The sequence below is a fragment of the Corylus avellana genome, chromosome 6 (genome assembly GCF_965113065.1).
Source record: "Corylus avellana chromosome 6, dhCorAvel1.hap1.2, whole genome shotgun sequence".
NCBI lineage: Eukaryota > Viridiplantae > Streptophyta > Magnoliopsida > Fagales > Betulaceae > Corylus > Corylus avellana.
In genome coordinates, this window is record NC_142495.1 from 15,862,321 (window position 1) to 15,870,813 (window position 8,493).

Consider the following 8,493-nt stretch of genomic DNA (forward strand, 5'->3'; position numbering starts at 1 on the left):
AGGAAGTTTGCACCCGAGCAGAATATGGCCATCGCTGAGGAAGTAGAGAAATTGCTCAAGGCTCGGTTTATAGAGGAGGTACATTATCCCGACTGGTTGGCCAATGTGGTGCTGGTTAAAAAATCCAATGGAAAGTTGAGGATGTGTGTGGACTTTACGGACCTCAACAAAGTATGCCCAGAAAACAGCTTTCCTCTGCCACGCATTGATGCGTTAGTAGAATCAACAGCTGGATATGGCCTACTAAGCTTTATGGACTCATTTTCTAGTTACAACCAGATCTATATGCATCCAGAATATCGAGAGAAGACCGCGTTTATCACTGATCGAGGCTTGTACTGCTATAAGGTTATGCCTTTTGGTCTGAAGAACGTGGGAGCAACGTATCAGAGACTGGTTAATAAGATGTTCCGAGACCAGATCGGGCGTAACATGGAGGTATATGTTGATGACATGTTGGTGAAAAGTGTGTTACCGGAAGGCCATGTAGATGACCTGCATGAGACGTTTAGAACATTGAAGCATTACGGGATGAATTTGAATCCCGCGAAGTGTGCATTTGGAGTGGCCTCAGGTAAGTTTCTCGGTTACATGGTGTCAAACTGAGGAATAGAAGCTAATCCTGAGAAGATCCAAGCAGTCTTGGATATGCAATCACCTAAGAATATGAAGCAACTTCAATAATTGACAGGTACGATTGCAGCGTTGAACCGGTTCATCTCTCGGTCAATTAACAAGTGCCTACCATTTTTCAAAATCCTGAAAAGAGCATTTGAATGGTCCGAAGAGTGTGAAGAGGCTTTTGATCAATTGAAAAAGTACCTTACAAGTCCACCCTTGTTAAGCAGAGTTGTTCCCGGAGAAGCATTGTATTTATACTTAGCTGTCTCCCCAACAGCTGATAGTGGTGCTCTTATCCGAGAAGAAGACGGCACTCAAAAGCCAGTTAATTTTGTCAGCCAAGCATTGAGGGGAGCAGAAGAGCGGTACCCTTAGATGGAGAAGTTGGCATTCGCACTGACAATTGCCTCTAGGAAGCTCCGTCCGTATTTCCAAGCTCATACTATAAGAGTCTTGACCGAGTATCCATTGAAGAAAATACTCAGGAAGCTAGATCTGTCTGGCAGATTAGCTAACTGGGCAATCGAGCTCGAAGAATTTGATATTGAATTCTTCCTAAAGAACGCTATCAAAAGGTAGGTATTGGCTGATTTCTTGGCAGAATTCACCAATCTACCTGTTACCTTAGAGTGGCAGAAAGACGAAACATGGGTAGTCTACGTGGATGGATCTTCCACAAGAAAAAATGGTTGAGCCAGTGCTGTGTTAATCACCCCGGATGGAGAAGAGTTATGCAACTCCGTGAGGTTGGAGTTCAAGACCACCAACAATGAAGCCGAGTATGAAGCAGTCCTAGCAGGACTCGGTTTAGCCCGAGAGATGTGAGCTGGGTTTGTTGAATTACGGAGCGATTCATAGGTGATCGTTCGACACATCCGAGGAGAATTTGAAGCTAGAGAAGGTAAAATGAAGCAATACTTATCAAAAGTACAAAATTTATAGAATGCATTCAAGAAATTCTGTATTATAAAGATCCCAGGGGAAGAGAATGAAAGAGCTGACCAGCTAGCCCGAAGGGCATCGGCAGTTGCTAGCGACACTGAAAAGCCTGAAGAATCAATCCAGACTTTAACAAGACCTGCCGTAGCCGAGACAGTCTCGGTCTCGAATACCGAGATTGTACCGGAATGGCAGAGGAGCATAAGGGAATATTTGAAACAAGGAATTCTCCCGTTAGATAAGAAGTCAGCAATGTAAGTCAGAACTAGAGTTGCCAGATTTACCGTCATTAATGGGATTTTGTACAAACGAGGCTTTATGCTACCACCCCTCAAGTGTATCTCCAAGGAAGAAGGCAATTATGTCCTCCGCGAGATCTATGAAGTTATCTGTGGTAGTCACTCGGGAGCAAGAGTATTTGGCGCATAAAGCAATCAGAGCCGGTTTCTTCTGGCCAAATATGAGTCGAGACTCGGTACAAATTGTCAGAAATTATGGGAAATGCCAACACTTCGCCAACATTACAAAACAACCCCTAGAAGATCTGAGTTCAATTTCCTCGCCATGGCCTTTATCACAATGGGGGGTGGATATAGTAGGGCCACTACCTCGGGGAAAGGGGGGTGTGCGGTTCACGGTTGTAGCAGTGGATTATTTCACTAAATGGGCAAAAGTAGAAGCCCTAGTGAATATTACAGCCAAAAGCATTGAACGGTTCTTGTGGAAGAACGTCGTATGCCGCTATGGTATTCCACATGCGTTTATAACTGATAATGGGAAGCAATTTGACTGCGAATCATTCCGAAAATGGTGTGCAAAGCTTCATGTAAGAAATTACTACTCATCTCCAGCCCATCCCAGACAAATGGGCAAGTAGAAGCCACTAACAAGACAATTTTCAAAATTCTGAAGAAGAAACTTGGAGATCGGAAGGGAGATTGGGCAGATGATCTTCTAGAAGTCTTGTGGACATACCGAACAACTAAAAGAATATTCACTGAGGAGACCCCATACGCCTTGGCTTTTGGGACCGAGGCGATCATACCAGCCAAGATAGGGTAGGGAAGCTGCCGAGTTGAGACCTTCCATCCTGAGACTAATGATGAAGGGCTCAAACTTCATTTAGACCTACTACAAGAGAAGCGGGACCAGACCCAAGTAACCATGTCGGCATACCAGGATAAAGTAGCTCGATATTTTAATAAAGGAGTCAAGCACAGAAGTTTCGAGATCGGGGACCTGGTTTTCAGCAAGACCACCATTGCTACCAAAGACCCTATTGAAGGAAAATTAGCTCCAAATTGGGAAGGACCCTACAAAGTGATTGAGTGTAGGAGGGCAAGAGCTTATTACCTTGAGGACATGGAAGGAAAAGCACTCCCTAGGCCATGGAATGCCGAGCACCTCAAAAAGTATTTTATCTAGCTTATTTTAGTAAGGTGATTCTTGTTTTACTCTCATTCGATTCTTATTTTCCTTGTAATTTTCATTACATTTTATTTGATTAAATAAAAAGAATCTCCTAAAGTTTCGATCACCTTTCTAGTATTTCAAAAGCAAAGTAAATCAAATTACCCTCAGGGTAAACGGTCGAGAGGCCATCAAGAAAATCTAGAACTTTTCCGAGACTAAACCTGTAAAGGACGTAAAACCTTTGAATGAGGTGTGCCTGAAGAACGTTAAAACCAACAACCTGTAAAGGACGTAAAACCTTCAAACAAGGTGTGCCCAAAGAAGGTTAAAACTAGTAACCTGTAAAGGAAGTAAAACCTTCGAACAAGGTGTGTCCGAAGAGGGCCAAACTAGTGACTTGTAAAGAACGTAAAACCTTCGAAAAAGGTGTGTTCAAAGAAAGTCAAACGAGTAGCCTGTTAAGAGCAGAAATCCTTAAAAAAAAGGGTGTGCTCGAAAAAGGTTAAACAAACTTCAGAAAAGTAATTTATTAAGAACATTAATTCATTCAAGGAAATGGGTGTTCGGAAAATATTGCTAGTTCACTCCAAGAAATAAATAAAAAACATCTCATTAAAGACTCAAGTTTGTCATTTACAAAAGAATCAAATGTACTAACTACTGATTACAAGTCAAAAGGAAAAGCTTAGCCTTCCTTGGGGTTTGCAGATGGAGCCTTGGTAGCAGATGGGGTCTCTGCACCATGTCCAGAAGCTGTTCCTTTGTCACCCGAGGACTCCTCGGAACCCGAGAACGGCTGATGAGCAAACCTGTCGATCCCCTCGGCATCAGCATCAGATCTGACCCTAGACTGATAAGCTGTTTTAAAGCCTTGTCAGAAACAGGAATAGTCTCGGGTTTCACCGTGTCGAGGTCAATAGTGCGAGTAGGATCCTTAGCCCAAGACCGAAAGGTCTTGAAACCAAGAATGATCCCATCCGCCCAGGCACTATCCCGAGTCCAGGAAGCATACGACAGTTGCTACAAATAGTTGGAAGATCGGGCCTTGGCTTCTTTGAGTCGTAGCTTCTTTTCTTCGAGCTTTCTCCGGAAAAATTTAAGTCGCTCATCAGCAATTGCCTGGCCTTTTGATAACCTCTTCAAGTTTAGTATTTTGGCCGGCAGCCTCCGCCTGAGAAGCCTTCAGTTGCTCCAAAACCTCTGCATGCTTCTCCTCGAGTTGGTGCAGATCTTCCTTTACAATGGAATGATCCTCTTGGAGCTTCAAGTGATTAGCACGAAGGGTCTGCAACTTAGAAGATAGCTGAAACCCGGGATTAGGCTTGTGCAAACTCAGCTTGAGTTGCCGACTGCTGTTGGCCAAGAAGGAGTAGTTCTTTGTCCTGTTGAGCTAGCATATCCTTCAGTTTTGCATTCTCGACTTCACTTCAGAGGCTGCGAGCCTGCTTTGAAGGCTCTCGGATTCTGAGACGGACTCCTGAAAAAATTTCCTGAAGTAGCAATATAAAACCACTAACTTCATAACTCTCTGCAACAAACAAAGTTAATCAAATAGAATACAACTCAGGCAAAAAGAGAGCCCTATGAAGAGTGATACTTACACACAACTGATTGAATAACATTGACTCTGCCATACCCCTAGCAGAGATGTCTCGTTCACCTGTCAAGCTGTCTTGGGGAACCAGCTCCACCAAAGCTTGAAATGGGTTCCTAATAATTGTCCACCGAACCGAGACAGGAGCTTCTCCATAGTCCATTCGACGTTATGAGGTTTCACCAAGGAATAGTGAGAGGCAGACTCAGAACCAGTACCAGCCTCAGCCTCGGGAATCGGGGTCGGGGCCCGAGACGCGGCCTCAGCCACCGAAGTCGGAACCACAGGCCGCTCCTCGACTATCGGGGACAAGACCTGAGGCCTCACTTCTTCCACCTCAGCCCGCGATCCATTCTTTTCCGGCTCCATCCCTACCAAGCTATCTGAGAATGGGTCTATTAAGAGATGTTGAATGTTGGGGTCCGAATGGACCGGTGATGTTGACCCCATCGGGATAGCAATAGTAGGAGCAGCTCCAGGAGGTTCCAAGGGGGTTGCTGCCAGAGGAGTTACAGCAATAAGATGTTTTGTGAGAATATTCTGGTAGGTCGATATCGAAGCCACATCAGGCTCTGGATTAGCCTTCCTCTGAGCGGCCAAGAGGTTGGCAAAAAGGGATTTCCCCTTCTCAACCTCGATAGTAGGACCCTTGCTCTTCACTAGCCGCCTTTTCTTCGGTTGAGGAGCCTCGCGCTCCTCGGACTTGTCAACTGAGTGCAAAGCCTTTTCTACTTAAGACTCATCTACATTCTTCTTGCCTTTATGAAGCATAGGCTTCCGAGGGGTAGCGCCTCAGGTATTGGCCGCCAGAGAACCCAAATAAAAGGCTGGACGAGATGGTCTCATCCGAGACCCACCGGCATCCTCTCTGCCGGCATATAAGCAGCGGTTCTGTTTTCCCTGGGTCGTTACAGGTTCAGTGGACTAGTCGTAATCAATTGCTTGAAGGTCATAACAGACTCATGCCTCTGAACCCAAGACAGAACCGTGTTAACTCAGACGGTCTCATCCTCTGACAAACACAGATTCTTGTGGAGACCCAAATGGGGGGTAGTCGTCTCCCAGGGCACTCGAGGCCCCTCTGCTTTCTCTCTAGGAGCAAATTCCCATTGCCCCTGTGCAAAGAAGTATTTGTTTTTCCATCCGTAGTTACTGGTGAAGGTCTTATCCATAAAAAAGAGTTTTCCCCGTCTTGATTGAAGTTATATAGCCCATCACTATTGGGATTCGTCTGGAGTCGGTACATCCAGAGAAATTCCGAAACCGTCAAGTACTTTCCTTCTCCAAGGGCCATGGGCCAAACAACCACAGAGGCGAAAAACATCCTCCAGCCATTAGGAACCAATTGGTGGGGAGCCAGATTCAGGCGACTGAGCAGCTCATGGACAACCTTGGGGAAAGGAAGCTTGAGGCTTGCACGAAACATTTCTTCATAAAGGCAGACCTCGTGGCTCCCAGCATCCACGATGGCACCCTTCCTCTCGTCATCAAAACCGAGTTTCACCATTTTTGGGATATAGTAGTCCAATCTAATTCGTCGCTCGTCAGCCGAGGTTAGATCTGGCTTCCACAAAGCTGGGTAAGTTTTGCCCAAACCACCATCAGACCCTGATCCTTCTTTTTGAGACATGGTCGGAAAAGAGCGAAAGAGGAAAAGCAGAGTAGAAAAGAAAGAGCAGATCAGAAAAGAACAAACGGTGCAATGACTTGGTGCGAATAAAAGAGAAAACAAAAAAAGAGAAAGGTTTTATAACGTAAGGATAAGAGCGTAGAATACCAAAGGATTCTCCGAGACACGCTCGCAATAAATGCGGCAAAAAAGGCACCTCTGTAAATCCCGCATGACAGCTGGCAATCGGCAATTGAAAGGACGTCTGTCCCGGCACTGACATGTGGGGCAACTGATATGCCCTCGGTCAGGTCAACCGTCTCAGCAAAATTTGGTTTCAGGTTTCCCGACAAAATTTGAAATTCAAAATTCCCGCCTCAAAGGTCTCAGATTTTTACTTGGGTGTAATTTCAAAACGCCAATCCATTGATGGACAAAAATTTCCATAATCTTTCAGATCAGGAAATTGGGGGGTAACTGTTGGGCCATGGATTCAATTCTAAAAGCCCAACGGGTTACAAACCCGATCTAAACTAAATGGAATACCCGACAAGGCCTCGGACAAGCTTAAGGTCTCGAACAAGCTTTCCCCGATGAGGACTCGGACACAAATCCGAGACCACTCCTCGGGAGGTATCTGGTGCAAAGTCCGAGACACAACTCAAAAGCAAATAGTCAGATGCCAAGGGTGAAACGGTCATTTTACAATTAAGGATATGCAAAAATTCAAACTAGTCTCGGTGAACATTATCTCACATTCAAAAAAGCTTTCTACACGAACAATCCCTACACAAGTGGGATAAGCTGTTAATCAAATTCAAAAGGTTGTTTAACTCAAAACAAAACCTTATCGCCTTGTCCCAGGATTCCTACCCTTATCAAACAACTGCAAAACAGATATTTAGGGATAGGAATCCCGAGACGTGCGGGGATGAAATTCCACTCCATGCCTATAAATACAGGTCCCAATTTCCATCGAAGGTAAGCGCAATCTGGACTAAAAATTTTGGTTGCTTAGCTATTCTGTCCTCAAATTCTAACTTAGGCATCGGAGCTCCCTCCCCAGGACACCACTGGGGTTCTGATCCTGTTTGTTCTTTCCTGAAGCATTCCTGAAGTTGGTAGCACCACATCCAGGCGTGCCACATCACCACCTTGGAAAACTGTGTATCAACAAAAGCTTTGAACAGATTCTTCTATTTTTAGTTCACCAACGACCTCTGAATTAAGCGTTTCACAAACCTTGTCGGAAAAAATCCCAGGGGTGGCATTTTCACACATACCCACCATCGACGGCGTGATGCTCCCTCTCTCTGGAATTTTTTTTTATAATTAATTTTAGATTTAATTTTTAAATTAAATTAGTAAAAAAATTAATATGCTGACGTGGCAAAACTGTGCGTTTTGATTGGAATTAATGGGGTTAAAAAATTTTGACGGTAGAGATTTTATTGGCATTTCGATTTACCAGGGAGTAAATTTTCAAAAAAAAAAAAAAAATTTAAGGACTATTTAATTTTGGCGTGTTGACTCAGGGACTTATGATATATTTACCCAAAGATTTATTGCACATTTTCAATAAACTTAAATTATTAAAAGTGAAATTTTTTTTTGAAGTGTTATTTGTTTGAGTAATGCTAATGACCATCTTTTTATCATTTTTTTTATTCTCCGTAGAGCATTCTCAACAGACTCCCTATAAGGGAGTCTGTTCCCTAAGTTTAGGAAATATATCCAAAAAATCGTAAAAAAATTCCCAAAACAGACTCCCTAAATGAACTATAAACATTAGGATTGCTACAGTGGAACCAAATGTTTTAGGTTCCACTATTGCAATCCTTTTGATTATTAAAATATAAAAAAATAATTCTCTCTCTTCTCTCCTCTCTCCTCTCATGTCTCACAATTCTCTCTCATCTCTCTTCTCACATATATAATATAATTAAAAAAATAAATATTTTAATGATATAGGGAATAATTAAGGGAAGCTATTGAGGTGTATTTTGACATAGGGAAGCAAAAAGTAGTTTAGATCCTTAAATGTAGGAAAAATGACGAGAAAGCTGTAGAGAATGCTCTAAAGCTGATGTAGCTTTTAAAATCACTATTAAATTTTAGATGAATCATACTTGAATTTTGATCAAATGATAATTTTGAAAGCCACATCAACTTTAGGAAGATAAAAAGATGAGTGGAGATTTTCGGCATATATGGGTCATCCCAGTGTCTGCCAAAGTCTGACATGGCCTTGGCCATGTCAGACTTTAAAAAATAAAAAATAAACTTTTTTTTTTAAAATTAGGTTAGAATATCTTCT